Here is an 18672-nt window from a genome sequence, read left to right on the forward strand (position 1 = left end):
AGTTATTATGAAAGAATGAATGAGAGAGCTCGTCTTGTCCTTGCTCTTAAAGTAAAGCCCTTTAATTAACATTTCCACATCCCAGAGAGTGAAGAGGACAGATAACAGTTCAAAGAATAAATCAATATCTCCTTCTGCTCCTCTCTGTGTGGATGAATCAATCTTCAGCAAAAGTTGCTAACGGTTGAATGAAAAGCAAAACAAACCACTAGATTTAAGTCTTTATTTAACGACACTAACTCCTGTGTCTGTGATAGACTATGATTGTGCAAGTTCAAACTGTAATACAATACAGATGTTATAATAACTAGAATAACTAATGTTATTCAAAAGTAATCCAGTAATTTAAAAGTATTTACAAGTAATCGATATCTCCTTATGCTCCTGTCCATGGGGATCAATCTTCAGCAAAAGGTTGAACGAAAAGCAATACAAACCACTAGATTTAAGTGTAAGTCTTTATTAAACAACACTCCCATAACTCCTGTGTCTTTGATTTGGATCAGTGTTGTCCAAGTCCAAACTGTAATGCATTACAGATTACCTTTACAGTTATTTAAAAGTAATCTATTATATTACAATATTACTCTCTCAGAATTGTAATGTTACGTGTATTTCTATTTAATTTGTTACAGAAATAGGCCAGAAGTAAACAAAATGTCAGTATTTAAACAAAACACTTGAACAATGTTGTATTTGCTGATATGTGTAGTACTTTTATTGTTGCACATGATGTTCTACGACATTAAGCCATTATTTTTTATTTATTTATTTATTTTTTTACATTTAAATAAAAAAGAGAAAAATGGCTCATGGCTTAATGAACAGGGAAAATGTGGCTCCCATGGCCAGACCAGTTGAGATATTGACCTTACTCTTTCACATAAGAGCGGACGCAACCATTGGAACATTTAATTGGCTTGAGACTTTGTCTCATTCACTTCCATTGATTTTTATCCATTAAAACGGCTCGTTATGCTGCTTAAGGTTGCAAACCAGTATTTTCTTATTAATACAAGTAGTTTGGCTTTCTTAATACAAAATGCAACATTAATGCAAATGTTTGTAGATTTAAATGTTTGTTTACTGTCATTTGTTGTTCCTAGCCCTAAAATAATTGCAGTAAAGAGCTTGTTTATCTATCTATCTATCTATCTATCTATCTATCTATCTATCTATCTATCTATCTATCTATCTATCTATCTATCTATCTATCTATCTATCTATCTATCTATCTATCTATCTATCTATCTATCTATCTATCTATCTATCTATTTATCTATCTATCTATCTATCTATCTATCTATCTATCTATGCACATCTTTTTTGACTTATAACATACTTATAACATCACTAATAGAATACATATGAATAATCATTAAATAGCAGTCCCAAACTAGTTGTACGAGCCACCACAGTTGTTTAAAAGATGAATGCTCTTAAATTTTTCTTCCAATTTTGTGAAACACTATATAATTGAGTGGAATCATTTTTGTATATGGAGTTATTAATATAATATTAATTTGGGTGGAAAAAAGTGTTCAACTAGTGCGACTGATAATTAATCAGTACTACACTGAATTAAATGATGTCTGCAAAATTTTTGCAAATAATTTGTGTTAAATTTAAACAAACAAATTTAGCAGTGTTCCTCTTCATTTGTTTGTTTTTAATGTATCCCAAACAAATCCAAGTAATCATCTTTGATTTTTTTTCTAGTGTAGATGAACACCTTTTTCCACCCAAATGAATACCCTGGTATTGCTACCCTTTATTTGCTCATCTACCATTTGTAGTTTTTTGACCCACCTTGTAATTTTCATGCAATTAATAAGATAATAAAATATCATTAAACAAACTACCAAAGTATTGTCTTTCTTGTAGCACAAATTGTGCATATGATGCATAATGAAATAATTGTGCACAGTTTCTCTAAAAGCTTTCAAATTTCAGAAAACATTTGCATTTTAACAAACCGTTTTGACCTTTTTTTTTTTTATCATAAACATTTTAGTAAAACAAGCATCTTCCCTCTGTTTGTTTTCTCCATTCACTAATATCTGTGATCTCGCGAATCAGTGGCAGGCAAGCGACGCTCACTCATTTCCAATTTCATGAGGTGTCCACATCGTGTTTGCAGAGTTGGCCGACAGATCTCATTTCCATAATTACACCGCGCACGCTTAAAAAAGATTGCCGACAATGGTATGAAAAGAAATGCACCCAGAAACCTGCATCATTTCATCTGCAGGAAAAAAAAACAGCCAGTTTGAGATGGGGAAAGATTCTTTTTATGCCCTAAGAACAACGCAATCATATCAAGGCGAACAGAGAAAAACAGCAACCTTTATATCTGACAAAAATTACCTTTCCTTGATGTATTGTTTGAATAAAACTTACTTTCTTCATGTTAATATACAGTACTGTACTGTGAAGTATTATCAGATGATATTAAAGAATATTGGTTAATTGGCAAATATGCCAAGCAGTAAAAAGTTACTGCCTTAAATGATCAAGTTTATTTATTAAATTCAACTTGCGTTGAGTGCCTTAAAATCCATATGAACAGGAAGTTGTCGCAGACTTGTATTTCAGTATAATGACATATTTTCAACTCAAATGAATATTGATTAGGGGGGCGGGGTTTATTTTTGAGCTCCTCTCATTTTTCACTCTTGGCAAACTGGACTGCACATCATATTGTTTCAGCATTGATGTCGCAATGTGATCATTCGCAATAGTTACACCGCAAGATCTGCAATAGGAATTATAGCTAACCAAGAACCATATTGTTGAGTGATTGTGAAGCTTAACCTTAACAGAGTACTTGTTTGATTTGTTTTTAAGGCCTATAACTGTATGATTTCAAGTGCTTTTAAATAATTTATGTACAAGAAATTGTAATATTTTATTTTTTATACAATGAAGACTGGCAGCGCGGTGGTGCAGTGGGTAGCACTGTTGTCTCACAGCAAGAAGATCGCTAGTTCGAGCCCCGGCTGGGTCAGTTGGCATTTATGTGTGCATTTTGCCTGTTCTCCCCGTTTTTGGTGTGGATTTCCTCCGGGAACTCTGATTTCCCACACAGTCCAAAGACATGCGGTACAGGTGAATTGAATAAGCTAAATTGGCAGTAGCATATGTATGTGAATGTGAGAGTGTATGGGTGTTTTCCCGAACTGGGTTGTGGCTGGAAGTGTATCCGCTGCATAAAATATATGCTGGATAAGTTGGTGGTTCATTCGCCCTGTGGCGATCCCAGAATAATAAAGGAAATAAGCCGAAAAGAAAATGAATGAATGAACAATGAAGACTATGCAGTTTTATTTGCATACATTTGATTATTCAACGTATACAGTTATACTCACAAAAAAGGCCATAAACACATCACAATATAAAGTTCCAAATTGAGCTATTCGAGTCATCTGGTGACATCATTATATTTATATCTTAACAAATATTGCAAAGAAAGTCTGATTTGTGCTTTGACATGCACTGTCAACCCTGGGACTTTATATAGACAGGTGTATGCCTTTTCAAATCATGTCTAATCGACTGAATTTACCACAGGTGAACTCCAATTAAGCTGCTGAACCTTCTCGAGAATGATCAGTGGAAACAGAATGTACCTGAGCTCAATTTAGACTTCATGACAAAGGATGTGAATACTTTATATACATGTGATTTTTCAGCTTTTTTATTTTTAATAAATAAATCAATTTGCAACAATTTCGAAAAAATCTTTTTCACTTTGTCATTATGGGGTATTGCATGTAGAATTCTGCAATAGTATCTGGATGCAGCCTTTATGATGCAAGCTGAGATTTCATCACACAATGCACTCAAATGGAGCGAGTGACATCACTGTGAGGGGTAGGGTCAGGGATGGGGTTAGGTGAGCCCATTAAAAAGCATTGGATGCAGCTCAGATTGCACTGCGCCAGGTCTGTATCCAGACCCGGAAATAAGCGACTTATATAATAAGTCTTATATACTTATATATAAGACTTATATTATAAGCGTAATATAAAAAAAATGTGGGAAAAAGTGAAGCGATATAAATACTTTCCGGATACACTGAATATTTTGATATCATCATCATCATAAAGACAATGATTTATTGCCATAAACTGTTGGGTTAATTTTTTTAATAAATAACTTTTTAACCAAACTTTTAAAAATCCACATTATGTCCATATTTTACCCATACAATATATAAATAATAATAATAGAACCTTTAGATCTCTAATCATAAGGAAAAACAAGGAAACTATTGACCTTATTCTCAAATGCTGAAGTGCGCTAGTTTTTGCGATTTGTTTTAGAACTTCCGATTTCGTAATAACAAAAGACTGTTTTAGTGAAGGTTTAATTTCTGCATTATACAAGATGCTGGTGTCAGCATCAAAGGAATCTTCAAATTGTAAATTGGAAGCTTGGAGATTAGATCTTGAGGAGGATATTTCTACAGAGGACTGGATGAAGATGTGCGAGGAAGCTCAATCACTAACAATGAACACTCGTCTAAAACTGTTACAATATAAATGGTTGATGAGGATTTATATAACTCCAGTTTTATTGCATAAATATAATGAAAATATTCCAGATACTTGCTTGAGATTTAAGGACCAAAAAGGAACGTTGTATCACTGTATATGGGAATGAAAAGGAATACAGAACTTTTGGAAATGTATGAAAGAAATTATAGAAAATATTCTTGAGGTTTCTATACCAATGTCTCCTTTAATTTTTTTATTTCATTTATATCCCAAGGAGATCAAGTTAAAAAAGATGGAGCAAATGTTTTTGAATATATGTATTCTACAAGCGAAACGGCTTATTTCTTTAAATTGGAAAAGTATATGTGCACCAACTATAGGTTGTTGGCTGAAAGAGATGGTGACAAACATGAAAATGGAAAAAATAACTTGTATGATAAGAAAAAGATATATAATTTTTGATACAGTTTGGGGACCTTTTACGCTGTTTTTAAAAGGTGGTGGATTTGGAAATGTTTTACTAGAAGATTAGTAATAGAGGTGATATTGTATTTTGATGTAAAATACTGAGAAGCCTTTTGTTTTGTTTTTGGTTTGTTTGTTCATTTGTTTGTTTGTGTTTGAATTGACACATGGAAATGTGTATGTACATGTTACTTAAAATATAATAAAAAGGAATTGAAAAAAAAAGAACTTTAGCATGGGAGAAATGACTAGAAATAATAAACGTCAGGAAACAGTCAAACTACTTGCTCTACAAACAAGTGTGTGCAGGAATATACAGGCAATGAAGAATAATGGTATAGGAAAATATCAGTTTGCAGCATCAAGCAGCGTAGCAAGCTGTTTTAAACATCTAAAAATGAATGGAAGTGAATGAGACCGTAAGTGTTGAGCCTAAGAGCTTCACATGGCTGTGCGTGCTCCTATACGTGAAAAAGGTCAACAGTTTAGGTTTTACTTCAGTGAACTGCAGTCTATTGTAGTGTTATATAGCCTGTAGAAAACTATAATATTATATTGTTTGTTTTTATTAGTATAGTTGTTTTTACCATGGCAAATATATAACTACAACAGATTAATTCAAGTTATTTACTATAGTATGGTTCAAAAACACTACATAAACTATATAAATCCACAAAATTACTACAGTATTTTTGTTCATAGGCTGTTCGACTTTACTACAGCAACACTGATTTCAGTCTCATCTCATTTGCTTTTAATTTGAGAAATCATCCCCAAGGTCAGGTCATAAGGCCGGCGGACGTGTGTAAAAAATGATCTGCAAACCGCTGGTATTTTTTTTTCTTCCCTCCGTGTGTGTGTATGTGTGAGAGAGATAAATGAGCTCTCTTGTGCCCACAGTTTGTCACAGACACGACCCTTCAGGCCTTACTCTCACATCAGCTGATTAAATATGTATTTCATGCCGGCCTTTGTTCCTCACAGGCTTCCAGTGACGTGCTTTGATTTGTCAGACGATGAGGCACAGTCGACTGTCCCGTGCTTCAGGGGATCGACTTGTGACTTTGTGTGTGGTGATGATGTTTCACAAAGTCTACGTGTGCCTGAAGTTTGTGCGGGTCAAATAGAGACCAGTATTTGACATTGATCTGGCTCAGTGGTTAGCACTTTCGCCTCACATCAAGAAGGTCACTGGTTTGAGTCCCAGCTGGGTCGGTTGGCATTTCTGTGTGGAGTTTGTGTTTGAGTGGTTTTCCACCGGGTGCTCCGGTTTCCCCCACAGTCCAAAGACATGAATTGGATTAAATAAATTGGCCCTAGTGTGTGTGTGTGTGTGTGTGTGAATGAAAGTGTATGGGTTGTAGCTGGAAGGGCATCCGCTGCGTAAAACATGTGCTGGAGTAGTTGGCTGTTCATTCCCCTGTAGTGACCCCTGATAAATAAGGGACTAAGCTTTAGAAGAATGAATGAATGAATTTAAAGTTAATGTATTTACAAACAATTAGCAATACATTTACAGATTTGATCATCTTGGTTAAAGCTAAATAATGAAAATACAGATGTTTGCATTTAGTCCTTGTAAGCTCACAGTGCACTAATTAATTTTAACAAGCGCAGCTTTTAATAATGCACTAGTTATGGTTAAATTCACATGAATTATGATTAATAAATGTTGTACGAGTTTTGTTCATAATTAGTTTGCTTTGTTAAATACATTAATGTATCCCATTAACTAATGGAACCTTTTTGTAAAGTGTGTCCAAAATGACAAAAGGCATTTCTCTTTTAGTCTTAAATATTTAATAAATATTGGAAAGAAACATAAATAAATATTCAAATTTATAACTAACAATTAATAATCAATAACTTAAGTTTTGACCAATAAAATTTAATTGTTTATTATGTAGTTTATTTCCTATATTAAAATGTGTAGCATAATCGTTGAATGTAAGTGAATACATTTCAGTACATGCGTATTATATCTGACATCGGTATAAATTATTTTTAAAATGACATTAAATGTAGTTAGAAAACCAGCCGGATCTCACAAGAAAACTAAGTATTTTACATTTTGTCAGTTTAGTGGCTAATTTTGTACGAATTTGTACGAGTTCATTCGTATGAAAATGTACGATTTTAAAAAGGAGGCGTGGCACCTAACCCCACACTTAACCCCAACCGTAATTGGGTGACGAGCAAATCATACTAAATTGTAAGAATTAGATCATCCAAATTCATTCAAATTAGCCACTAAATCAAAAAGTTAAGAATTGCCGTGAGATTGCGTTGTAGAAAACACAAAGTATAAGATTACAACTGAAAAGTTTAGATGCAAAAAACTCTAAAAGCCATTTGATATTTTCTTTTAAAATTAGCATTCATCTCCGACTCTTGTGTGTAGGCTCAGAAATTTTACTTTTATAGTGATGAATGAGTTCTTTTCATTGCTTTTGAAGTTAAATACTTGAACATAAACAAAGAAGGTTGAGAAAAATGCTCATTTTAGGAGAAAATTTCAGATGGCATTTAGAGGTTTTTGCATCCGAACTCTTTAATTGTATTTAATTTGTATTTTAAGGGTGAAATCTATTTCGTTTTTTCCCTACAAATCCTACATTTCCACACAAATAAAACTGTGCTCATTAGTCACACATTTATCAAAGCATGCATTTCTTATATTCTCTTGTGAGGTTTCGTTACACAACCTCCTCTTATACAGCTACTGTCACAGCATATTTACATTTAATCATTCAGAAGATGTGTTGTATCCCTGGGTAACTTACAAATGAGAAATCATGTGGAATGATTTATTTGAATACTCTCTCATTGGAATATGCAGCAGTATCACCTAATAAAACTGTGTTTATTTATTAAATCCATTAAATGATAGTAAATTATCTTTCACTATATACTTTTCAAGACACTTCTATACAGCTTAAAGTGATATTTAAAGGCTTAACTATAGGATATGTTAACTACAGGTAGGCAGGTTAGGCGAGTTATTGTATAATGATAGTTTGTTCTGTAGACTGTTAATAAAATAGCTTAAATGGGCTAATAATTGTGACCTTAAAATGTTTTTTTATTTTTTATTTATTTTCTAACTTATTTTTATTCTAGACAAAATAAAACAAATAAAATTATCTCAAAGAAAAATATGACCAGACATGCTGTGAAAACATCCTTGCTCTGTTAACATAATTTGGGAAACATTTAAAAAAGAAACATTCAAAGGGGGATAATAATTCTTACTTTAACTGTATATCTAAAAAGTACATTAAATAGCAGTACTTTTTCCACACATGGACATCTGCAAACATGAATAAAATGCTGTATTATGCACTCCAGGCCAGTAGATGGCAATGCCACTTTATAAAGAGACACTCTGTGCCAGCATCGCTTATAATCCTGTAGTCCACCATTGTTTTGGCTGTCAAGGTCTTACACGTTTATTTACTGAGTACATAATATGCATGATGTCATTCATTTCACAAAATCCCACTTTTAGAGTTTACGCAAAGATTATAATGGTATTATTCTCAAACTCATTTTTAAAAATTACATTATCAGGCTCCTATAAATGAACAGACAATAGTCTTCCATTTTCAGTTGAAAACAACATCATAAAAAGAAATATCATGTAAACACGTCCTCAGATTAGCGCTGCTAAGCTAAATGAAAGTATCAATTATTGCTAAGTGTCTCATTCCAGTTTTTGGCTTGATTCATCACAGTTTGGCACCGGCAATTATACATGTTACTTAAACGAAACTCTCATTCAGTCTTAACTAAGAGGTGAGTGCCAAGACAATGAGCGTTTTGCATTCAGTAAATTGATTACAAAGTTAATCATAAAGCAGAGGGAAAAATTAGCAAGCAAAGTCTCAAGATGCCTGGATTCCTTTCCAGTATTTAATTTTGGATCTGCATTCAAAATATGCACATTAGGGTTATTACTTTTTATTTTTCTCTCTATATTCACAATACAGACAGACTTCTAAGGCCTTGCATGAATATGTGTGCCGAGTCACGTATGAGGCGCTTGCTAACTTTAAGCACGCTACAAACTTGATTCCATCTGTTTGAAAAGCAGAATAATGAGTTTGAGAAGTGTCTCTGGTGTGCGCTTGCATCTGTTGTGATAAACATGAGTTCCCTGCTTGGCCAAGCTTTGTGGATAACAGGTGGACTGTAATACACCTGAGCGAGTGTAGAGAAAAAGAAAGAGATCAGGAGATATTATCGTGCTGGGAAAGAGAGAAACAAGAAATTAGCAATAAAGATTTGGGCAGTTATGCAAGATTACAATGAAACTTTGCAGGCAAAATAAAATGTGAATATTGTACTAATAATAATAATAATATGTTTTATTTATATAGCACCTTTCCAGAGCTCAATGGCACTTTACAAAGAATGTTACAAAAGAGATACCACAAGCAGACATGAAAAGAAACAGTAAACAGTAAGAGACAACATTAGGTACACAAACATACAGGAAGTCAAATACTATAAACTGGAAATACAAAACAAGACCTAAGAGACAAATAAGCAGAGTGCAGATGGATCAAATAAAGTGGTCAGTTTGTCAGATCAGAAGTGTAGCATTCAGAAAACAAATGAGTTATAAGTAAAAATTTGAATTCTAAGATATTATTAACAGAACGGAGTGACCATGGTAGAGAGTTCCAAAGTTTGGCTGCAATAACACTAAATGATCTGGCCCCCTTTGAAGAGAGGCAGTATCAAGGGACAGCAAGAAGGCCAAAGTCAGAGGAACGTAATGAGCGAGAAGGGGTGTAGGGGGCAAGAATGTTGCAAAGGTGAGAGGGAGCTAGGTTATTTAAGGATCTAAATGCACGGAGGAGAATTTTGAACTTAATGCAGCATGCAAATGGGAGCCTATGGAGGTCGTACAAGATTGGGATTATATGAGCAGAACGTTTAATAAACACAGTGATATATAACGGTGCTAATAACTTGATTCTGATTGGCTGATAAAGGGGCTATTCACAAATAATTAACTCTGCCATGTTACCATTAAACAAAATCATTAGAATGCCCACTTGCTACATGTAAATAGAAGCTTGTAGCATTTACCCTGTCTCTGAGATCCTTGGTCAACCGCTTTAGAACTAATATTAATGTGTGGTGCTGCATGTAAAAGTTGAAACATGGCAATCATGTGTGAGGCACAGCAAAAGATGCAATACACAAGTGTAACGTCATGCATTTCCATCAGTTGTGTTTACATAGAAAAACAATGAAGTGCATTGGAATGTGAAAAAAATATTTCTGTGTTATTGAACTTTTGTTATGCTGCGTTCACACCAGACGCATCAAGCGTGAGTGATTTACATGTTAGGTCCATGCAAAGACGCGAAAAGACATCATGTGTCGCGTTTCATGAATGAAGAAGTGCGAGTTGAACTTTTTGCATGCTTGAGGTGCTTAACACACATTTTACGCAAATCACTCGAGTTGGAAAATCTGAACTTCCGTGGACATTCGCACCGTGTTAACCAATCAGGATCTTTCTCTTGTAGGGGCTGGTTATGATGTAGTACCTGTTGTTGGTGTTTATCAAACTGGGCTCAGCTCAGTAGGAAGCACCGCTGAAAGCTTCCATCATCCAGGTATAGTTTCTGGAGGAGCTGGATGCACTTCTGAAAGGATCTAGTGGACTCCAGCATGGCGCCAAACAAATATATGCTGTTTTTCAGCCCTCCTAAAGCATATAAACACAGTTTTTCTCTAAATAAAATCCATGTTAGCCATTTAGCAACAACGCTAGAATCCCGAGCAGACAGACGCCCTGTCGATGATGCAGATTCGTGTCTATTGTGAAATGAATTTCATGCGAATTAGTGAATTTTACATACGAATGGAGCAAGTAAACTGAACTCAAAATGTTCATGCGTCTATTTACGCATGAATATCGTGATTTGTTCATGTGTTCCGCGTCTGGTGTGAACACAGCATTTGATGTGCATTTTTTTTCAGGGAAACATTCAGCCAAAGTAGTTCCAGACAGGTCTTGACCAAATTACAGTTCCATTGCATTATACTGAATGATTTCAGTTATTTCATCTTTGAAAAATAAAACAACATGTTTAGGCATGGTAACCTTTATAAAAAGCGGAAAAATAGACTCTGGTTTGTTGAATTGTAAGATAATTTATATAATTAGTTAATTATATTAGATAATAATTATTAGTTTAATTATTAGTTAATTAATACATCAAATAGGATGCATACAGCTTTATGGTGTTAAAATGTAAGTACTTTCAAAATAGCTTCTAGCTAGCAGAACTGACTGAAACACAAAAGAGCTTTAATTTAAGACCGCAGTGGTTCCAGGAGGTTGATCTCCCTGATTTAATGTATGAACGACTGATCACTGATCATGTCTTTGCTGATCTAACAGCGTCATCAAATACAAAATCAATGAGCCTCACGGGAGCTGAAACCAATTAGCATCACATCCCATTCAGGCCTGTTGCTCTCCGCATGCTAATGTACCTGATCCTTACGCAAGAGCTCTTGTGTGCAAAACAGACGGGGGATGAGACGATTCCGCTTATAGCAAATTTGTGTCGAAGCACATTAACGTAAGAGGCAGCTTCGCATTCGGGAGAGCGAGAGCGTGTCTTAAGGGAGATAAAAATGAAATGGAAGGGTCTGTTTGCTCTCTGTTTTTGTGGAGGAACCTCAAAGGAGCTCCCCGAGGAGGTGCTGGGGTCTGTAGAGAACAAAGAGTGCTAGATGTTATGAAGCAGCTGGAGTTATATTAGCCCTGAGGATTAAGTCCCCTGGCATCTCTCAAATATTCAGCTGGAAATTATTTGTAAGAACCAAAATCTGCCACTGGTTTTGTCTAGCATGGAAAACTTTGCTTTGTTCTTTTGGAAAGAATGTGAAAAATGTAAAGCTATGATGTAGATATTGAGCTGAAGTTTTGTAATTTAGTTGCTTGTTTCTTAAATACCATCCATTTTGCTTAAATTTAACTTTAGTTGCATAATAATAAAAATGATGATGATGATGATAATATTAATAATAATAATAATAATAATAATAGATATTTTATTTATTAAATCAGTTAACGGAGATGTAATTAAATAGTAATTAATTAGTGTAATGGAAGATAGGACAACATAATTGGTCTATATAATATAAAACTTGTCTGAAAGGGTAAACCATTTTTATAAAACTGACATTTGGAGGTTAAATACTTGAAGAAAAATTATAAGATGAGTGGATTGATATATTAATAAGATAAATATGTTAGATTTAATACAATCTCACAGCACTTCCTAATTTTTTCTTTTGACTCAGTGGCTAATTTGTATGAAGTAGTGTAATCTTATTCATACATTTTTGTAGAATTTGCTCATTCCCCAATGATGGTTGGGTTTGGGGGGCAGACCTCTTTTTAAAAATGGTATACACTGGTAAAAAAAATTCAGAGGAATCTGTCCAAATTAGCCACTTTTCTGACAATACACAAACATTGGGTGGGTTAGATTTGATCAGGGATGTCCAAACTCAGTTGATTTCCTGCAGAGTTTAGCTCCAACCCCATTTAGACACTGAACCAGCTAATCAAGCTCTTAACTAGTCATACTAGAAGCTTTCAGGTAGGTGCATTGATGCAAGTCGGAACTAAACTCTTCTGTACACCAGCTGTCCGGGACCAAGTTTGGATACCTCTAGTCTTGCGTAACCAGGCCGCAGGCTGAAGGTCTGGAAGCTTTGGTCGCATTGAATGGTCAAAGACCGCCCACTATGTTATATGACTGATAGGTTAAACAACTAATCATGTTTTGTTTTGTGCCGCGCCCTGCTAGTAGAATTGTCCTCAGAATAAAGATGCAGTCACACTAGAGTTTGAGCATGTGAAATTCTGTAGTACGGTGCTGCAAAAAGGGGCGGGATTAAACAAAATGATTAGGCATTTAAAAAACGATTGCAAGTGATTGATCCATATTTTAAATTTCTGTCCAGAGAGGTCATGTTTTGATCCTCGATTGGTCTCACACAGTCACTTGATGCGATTTTGCAGGTAAGAGTTCACCAAGCTTGAAATTTGCAACACAGCGAACTGCAAAACTTGACGCATGAGGTTGCGTTTCCGTTCTGACGCGTTTGCGTGTGCCAGCAGCTTAACAGTCCAAGACACAACTTCGCATTATTCACATACAAACTTCTTTAAAAGTATACAGCAAAGACGCATCAATATGACCTGTCAGCAAAACATAAAGTAAATCAGTAGGACATGTAGACTTTGTTCTGATGTCTATCTGTGTAGTAGTAACAAAGTAGAGACTTCACTTCGGATTCAGCGGAGTGAATCCCGATCAGCCTCCTTTTAAACATTTGATACCCTTTCTTCCCACTTAACGTCAATAAGGTTTCTCTTTGAAAGTAAATTTAAGAATAACATTCCCAGATCTTTTGGTAGACCAACTTAATGTATTGATAAGGTACGGTATGAGATGGTTCTCTGTGGTTTAACACTAATCTTTATTCCACCACTTTGCTCAAGATGTGAATGTTTCCCAGAGATAGGTTGTGGCTGGAAGGGCATCCCCTGCGTAAAAATGTGCTTGATAATTTGGCGGTTCATTCCACTGTGGTGACCCCGGATAATAAAGTGACTAAGCCAAAAAGAAAAAGAATGAATGAATATAAAAAGGGTTTAACTGCTGAATGCTAATATTAAAAACGAGAATATAAGCATATATGCTTGTTTGTTGACATCAGAGATTGAAGAATTTATGCATCAAGTATTACATACTTCTAATAATACAGCCTTTAAGTCAAATTGATGAATGCTCATCATCACAAATTATCCTCACAATAACAGACAGGTGTGGAGGCAGTAAATCACTGATTCATGGCTGTCTCAAAGATATACATTTATTAATAAGCACTGTCATCAATGTAACAAAACGCAGCATTTTTTTATTCACTCAGACTTTTTTCCAGGTGAGCTGATAAAAATTGCTACACACTTGACTCACAGAAATCGTTGTATATTAAAATCAAAGGATGACTGGAAAAGTGTTTCTAGAACGGTGTACCATATGCACCAGATGTTTAGCCAATGATCAGTGGGCGGTGATTGGCATGACGTCTAAGGCTGAGACTAGGGCTGCGTCCGAAACCGCCTACTACTCAGTAGGTACTGCATTTGAATTTAAACGTACTACTCGGCCGTTAGAAAAGTACGTTCTATACAGTATGAAAGTGAAAAGTATGAATGGAATTCGGACGTACTACATCCGCCATTTTTTCATTGTCACGTGACCTACCTGCGTCAATTGCGTCGCTTTACTCCCATTCATGAATTCGCTCGCGGGGCATCATGGGATAGCGCAGCATGCATGCGATGCGCACTCCAGAATCTCGCCAGAAGTAGTAAGTCATCCGTGTACTTCTCGCATACCGATTTTCGAATTCTATGAATTCGGACATACTACTCGGCTCGCATACTGATTTTTGCGTCCTATATAGTATGGAAGTATGCGGTTTTAGACGCAGCCTAGGATCCCCTGGATTAGATATATATATATATATATATATATATATATATATATATATATATATATATATATATATATATATATATATATATATATATATATACATACTTTTCACACCCATTCTTGTCTTTTGACTTTTGAATTATTATTTTTTGCAGGGACTCCAGTCCTCCAGAGCAGAATTTGTTGACCCCTGGACTAGGTAGGTATGCTTGAATGGATATGTAAGATTAGATAAAAAAGATGGATAGATATGATAGATGAGGTGGACAGATAGAAAGATATGTTAGACTAGACAGATATGCTAGACTAGATATGTTAGACTATATAAGGGGTGTCCAAACTCGATCCTGGAGGACCGGTGTTCTGCAGATTTTAGTTCCAACTTGCCTCAATACACATGCAAGTATGTTTTTGGAAAGCCTGATAAGAGCTTGATTAGCTAGTCCAGGTGTGTCTAATTGGGGTTGGAAATGAGCTTTGCAGGACACTGGCCTTCCAGGACCGAGTTTGGACAGACGACAGATTTGTTAAGGCAAATTTATACTTTGCTATACCCAACGGTACACACCTTCCATTCCCCTGTTAAATATTAGTTTATTTTCTGATGTTTTGGGTTATGCCAGAAATGCGTGCGGTGCTGCTACTGAAATGGCTCAAACTCGCACTCATTCAAGAAAGGAAAAAGTCAGGAACAAGTGAACATTCTACAATGTTGATAATAAAATAAACACACAAAGTATCCATCAAGAGTTCCACTGTAGGACTTAAGACATATTAAACATCACTCCTGCCCACTACTCTCAGCCCTACCTACACTTGCCACCACTACCCAATCGACCAATCACTGTGCTACTATCTGACTACACCAGACCTAATGCATAAAATCCACGCAAAAGTATAACTTGTTCTTTAGACTAGATAGATCAGATTGTACTAGATTGTACTAAAACAAACAAACAAAAATAAAACACAAAAAATACAGTGGCTCCACCCAAATAAAAATGTCAATCGAACATAAGCAGACTGTATGAACATGTATGGATGACATTAGCACGTTCGTGTTTAATTCTTGTGAATTCGTACAAAGAAAAAAAAAGCTATGGATTTTCAAGATTGTTATAGATTGATAGAAACTAAAACCAAGTACAATTTCCAGTACTGTAAAGTGTTTTTGCCTACTTTTTTGCTGTACCTGGCTGTACATTTTTTCTGATTCTGATAGATAGGATAACATTGATTTTCATGTTAACTTTCAAGGTGAGATTTTGAATAGTTAACATCTGGAGCGATGAGACCACTTTGGCTCATTTTGTGTGTGTGACGAAGACAGGAATAGAAACAGAGTGTGTGTTTGTTGTCCTGTTCTCCCCCACTGCTGGATGTCGAAGCAGCTGTCGGAGCGGACAGGAAAAGGACTAAAGGGCATGGAACTGTTTGAGCTCATTTAGAACAAGGTGCAACTTCAGGCGAGTCTCAGCATCCTCTGTTCTAAAACACTTCCCCATTACTTCACTTCCTGTCTGAGTCAATACCTTCTGTGGGGAATAGATAATAAAATTTGCTAAAACACTTTGCTATCCCACACGTTTAGTATCAATGGCTTTGCTACATAAAATGCGGTTTTAGACACATTAGCACACCTCAAGTATCAAACAACTTTTATAACAGTTTCTACATAATTAAACCTATTTAACAGCCACCAGAGGTTGTTGTTGTCCTAATACTGCAAGCGTATTAAAATTGCACATTCATATCAATACATATATTGATGGATGAAAAATGAATTCTGTAAGTGCATTGAGCTACTGATTCTCTTCGCAAAGTAATGTCTAAACCAGGGATGCCCAGTCGTGTTTCTGGAGATCTACCTTCCTGCAGAATCCAACCCTGATCAAACAAACCAAGTAGGATCTGAAGGAGCACTTGATAATTAAGGACAGGTGTGTTTGATCAAAGTTGTTGCTGAATTCTGCCGGAAGGTAGTGCTCCAGAAACAGGATTGGGAACCTCAGTTCTAGAGCACAGGTGTCAAACTCAGTTCCTGGAGGGCCGCAGCTCTGCATAGTTCAGTTCCAACCCTATTTAAAAACACCTGATCAAAATAATCGAGTTCTTCATGTTTGTTTGAAACCTACAGTTAAGTGTGCTGAAGCAGTGTTGGAATTAAACTGTGCAGGGCTACGGCCCTCTAGGAACTAAGTTTGACACCTCTGCTCTAGAGTCAGGAAATTATTACTTTTATTCATGAACTACGATTCTGATGGACACAACACTGACCCATGACTAGCATCAGACAGAATCTGTGCACATTTCTTTAGCCATTTGTGTTCAGAATCTTTGTAAAAATCTGTGGTTTTCTACATGCAAAGATTCCATGTGGGCCTATGACCCATTAGAGTAGGGTGATTTTTAACCAAGTAGGAAATGTTCCTGGATTCACATCTATGTTAATCCTGGAACAACATTTCAGTCAGCCATTCAGAATTAAGGGATACATTTACAGTTTATGGTAAGTTTAGGCTAACAACAGAGGTCCCAGCCAGCTCCAAGTGGATGGGACTTAAGTTCTAAGTGGGTGGACCATACAAACCTGAAGTTTTAATTTATTTAATGTCTTGTACATGACACAGAGTCCAATATTGTGCTTTATGGATGCCTACAGCTACCCCAACCCTAAACCCAACCTCACAGTAAGCTGTTGTGTTTTATTAACATCTACACTCACCCCAACCCTAAACCCAACTTCACCGTAATGTCTACTCCAGCCTAAACCCAGCCTACTTTTGGCATAAGTCACTTAGAGGTCTCTGAGTTGTAGCGATACCTTTCATTCATTCATTTTCTTGTCGGCTTAGTTCCTTTATTAATCCGGGGTCGCCACAGCAGAATTAACCGCCAACTTATCCAGCAAGTTTTTACGCAGCGGATGCCCTTCCAGCCGCAACCCATCTTTGGGAAACAGCCACACACACATTCACACACACACACTCATACACTACGGACAATTTAGCCTACCTAATTCATCTATACCGCATGTCTTTGGACTGTGGGGGAAACCGGAGCAAACCCACACGAAGGCAGGGAGAACATGCAAACTCCACACAGAAACACCAAGTGAGCCGAGGTTCGAACCAGCGACATTTTTGCTGTGAGGCAACAGCACTACCTACTGCGCCACTGCCTCACCTGTAGTGATACCTACTTGTATAATTTAGTGTCTCAAATACCTGTTTTTTCATCCATCAATCATTCTTTATTTTAAATACTGTGAAATAAAACTGATTACCTTTATGTCAGAAGGAGAAAGGCTAGAATTTTAAAACAAAAAAGGTGCAAAAAAGTCATTAGGGACACTTTTAAAACACATTAGGGACTTTTAAAACAAATTAGGGACTTTTAAAACAGATTAAAACAGTCAATTGGCGTTGTCGTCGCAGGGTGGCAGGGTGCACCCTTATAGATAGTGTGAGGAAGCTCGAAGTAGAGCTGCTGCTCCTCCACATCGAGAGAAGTCAGCTGAGGTGGCTCAGGCATCTGTTTCGGATGCCTCCTGGACGCCTACCTAGAGAGGTGTTCCAGGCATGTCCCACCGGGAGGAGAGCTCAGGGAAGACCAAGGACACGCTGGAGGGACTATAGCCCCTTTCACAGATACAGACCTTTCCGGAAAATTGCCTGCAAAGCTTGTATGTGTGAACAGGTCCTTTTTGAAAATACCCGTAAATTCGTTCTGGCTATTTTCCAGAAAGAGAAGTTGTAACATTAGCGGCAATTTGCCGGAATGCTGCGCTGTGTGAATGCAGAAGGAAGATTACCGTAATAAGCGCGTGCACGTCTAGAACGTGCTGACGTGAGACGTCTGCTTTAGCCAATCACAACAGTCAGACGCATTTACGTCCGCGCGGTTTGTGAGAATAAAAACCTTTGAATATTTTTCCAGACACATTTAGCAGCTAGAAGTTAGTCAGATCACGTTTATATGTTCTTCTTAATGCCAACTGTGTTAATAATCATCGATGAGATGCTTATGATAAGCCGTTGTTTGTTTACCTTCAAGCTTTGCGTGCGCCTATGAGCGCCTGCACACGCACATATTATGAACATCTCGACATGAGAAAGTGATCCTGCGAAAGTTGTTCATAATATTGATCATCCACAGAG

The 18672-nt window shown here is 36.3% G+C and overlaps 1 long non-coding RNA gene across 1 annotated transcript in view; it reads right to left on the reverse strand.

Moving 5' to 3' along the window:
- Positions 1–15083: 15083 nt before the first annotated feature.
- LOC141380192 (uncharacterized) overlaps positions 15084–18672 on the reverse strand; it is a 30126-nt gene continuing 26537 nt past the window's right edge. The window contains exon 3 of the long non-coding RNA XR_012397824.1: positions 15084–18186. This is a non-coding gene — a long non-coding RNA (uncharacterized lncRNA). The remainder of the gene's footprint in view (positions 18187–18672) is intronic.

This window comes from Danio rerio, chromosome 22, assembly GCF_049306965.1.
Source record: "Danio rerio strain Tuebingen ecotype United States chromosome 22, GRCz12tu, whole genome shotgun sequence".
NCBI lineage: Eukaryota > Metazoa > Chordata > Actinopteri > Cypriniformes > Danionidae > Danio > Danio rerio.